At 39.9% G+C, this 2500-nt stretch overlaps 1 pseudogene; it reads left to right on the forward strand.

Moving 5' to 3' along the window:
* Positions 1–1264: 1264 nt before the first annotated feature.
* LOC127099585 (uncharacterized) lies at positions 1265–1364 on the forward strand (annotated as a pseudogene).
* Positions 1365–2500: the final 1136 nt, after the last annotated feature.

The following is a 2500-nucleotide window of genomic DNA, read 5'->3' on the forward strand; positions in this document are numbered from 1 at the left end:
GGGTATAGAGAAACTACCAGGATCTTTAAGTTTAGGAGGCATATTCTGGATTATCGCGCTGCATTCAGCAGTGAGTGTAATGGTTTCGCTCTCTTCAAGTTTCCTTTTATTAGATAGAATTTCTTTTAAGAACTTAGCATATGAGGACATCTGTGTAATAGCTTCTGTGAAAGGAATGGTGACGTTTAATTGTTTCAGTAGGTCAACAAATTTTTTAAATTGGCCCGCGTCTTTGGTTTTAATTAGCCTCTGAGGATAAGGGATAGGTGGTTTGTAAGGAGGTGGAGGTACATAAGGTTCTTTGTTTTCTATGGTTTCCTTATTACACTCTTCCTTTTCCTTAGGTTTACTTTCTTCCTCAGTTGACTTTTTAGAGTTTTGGTTCTCAATCCTTGGGTCAGACGGTCCTTCTACCTCTGTTCCACTTCTTAATATAATTGTATGAGCGTGGCTTTTCGGATTAGGTTGGGGCTGTCCAGGAAATGTACCAGTTGGGGCAGCAGTAGGCGCTTGTTGTTGAGCTACTTGTGAGATTTGTGTTTCCAGCATTTTGTTATGGGTAGCCAGGGCATCTACTTTACTTGCTAGTTGTTTAATTTGTTCGTTAGTGTGTACATTCTGGTTTAAGAAATCTTTATTGGTTTGCTATTGAGAAGCTATGAAGTTCTCCATCATGATTTCCAAATTGGATTTTCTAGGAACGTTATTGTTAGGTGTAGATGGGGTCGGCTTTTGATATCCAGGAGGTATAGCTGGGGCTTGACTGGGAGCTTGTCCTGGTGCGTATAAAGCATTGTTACTCTTATATGAAAAATTAGGATGGTTCTTCCAGTTTGAGTTATAGGTATGCGAGTAAGGATTTCCTTGAGCATAGTTCACCTGCTCTGCTTGGATTCCTGTTAGGAGCTGACAATCTGTAGGAGTGTGACCTTGAATTCCACAGACTTCGCAATTTTGAGTTACGGCAACCACGGCGGCTGGAGGTGATACATTTAAACTTTCAATTTTCTGGGCAAGAGCATCCACTTTTGCATTAACATGATCAAGGCTACTTATCTCGTACATGTCAGTTTTTGTTTGAGGTTTTTCTACCATTGTTCTGTCGCTTCCCCACTGATAATGGTTTTGGGCCATGCTTTCGATAAGTTGATAAGCGTCAGCGTAAGGTTTATCCATAAGCGCACCCTCAGCGGCGGCGTCTATTGTTAACCTTGTGTTGTATAAGAGACCATTATAGAAGGTATGAATTACTAACCAGTCCTCTAAACCATGGTGTGGACAAAGTCTCATCATGTCTTTGTATCTTTCCCATGCTTCGAAAAGAGACTCGTTATCTTTCTGTTTAAATCCATTTATCTGGGCTTTTAACATAGCTGTTTTACTTGGAGGAAAATATCGGGCAAGAAAGACTTTCTTCAACTCATTCCATGTGGTGACTGAGTTGGAGGGAAGAGACTGAAGCCATCTTCTAGCTTTATCTCTTAACGAGAAAGGAAAGAGACGAAGTCGAATTGCCTCAGAAGTGACACCATTAGCTTTAACAGTATCAGCGTATTGGACGAATACGGATAAATGAAGGTTTGGATCCTCGGTAGGATTTCCAGAAAATTGGTTCTGTTGTACTGCCTGCAACAGTGAAGGTTTAAGTTCGAAGTTGTTTGCTTCAATTGCGGGTGGAGTAATACTCGAATGCGGCTCATTTTGTGATGGAGCGGCGTAATCTCAAAGAGCACGAGCTGGTTCTGCCATCTCGGGTATCGGCGATGGAAGAAGATTTTTGAGATCAGGAATTTCGATTGGAGGAAGATTGTTTGCGGCACGATACTCCCGAATTCGTCGGAAGACTCGGAGATATCGTTCAACGTCGTTGATTCGTAAGTAGTACGGTTCGCCTTGTGAGCGAGTGTGTGGCATACAAATCAATGAAAGACAAAAGAAAAAATAAAAATTACCTTAGTCTCTACAACGTAACAGAAGAGTTACAATATCGACTAAATAAAAGTCCCCGGCAACGGCGCCAAAAACTTGATCGCGACTTTATGAGTCTATTGGGGTATTAACTGCAAGTGCACAGTCTAATCGCGTAGTTTTAAAAGATATCGATCCCACAGGGACTTAATGAATCGATATACCGTTTTTCTAGGGTTACTTCGTAAAGCTAAGGCGGATGATACTTTGATGATTAGGGGGAAAAGTAAAACTAAAATTTGATCTAGATTAAATATCAAATAACGCGGATATCAGTATGTAGTTCGTCGTAATTAGGGAATCAAATCTTCGTTGGTTTCTTAGTTTTAAAATAAGTCCTTTCATTAGACACCATTGATTAAAAGCCTTTTCTCAAACTCTCGCTCTGTTGAATAGACTATGATTTTACCTTAACGTATGCTCTCACTATTTAGTTAAAACTAAAATCACTTTTTGAAAACAATAGAATCTATAGAAACTCTTTTTATTAAAATACTAACTGTTTAAACACCCTCGTCTCAAACTCTCGCTC

This window comes from Lathyrus oleraceus, chromosome 6 (assembly GCF_024323335.1).
Source record: "Lathyrus oleraceus cultivar Zhongwan6 chromosome 6, CAAS_Psat_ZW6_1.0, whole genome shotgun sequence".
Classification (NCBI taxonomy): domain Eukaryota; kingdom Viridiplantae; phylum Streptophyta; class Magnoliopsida; order Fabales; family Fabaceae; genus Lathyrus; species Lathyrus oleraceus.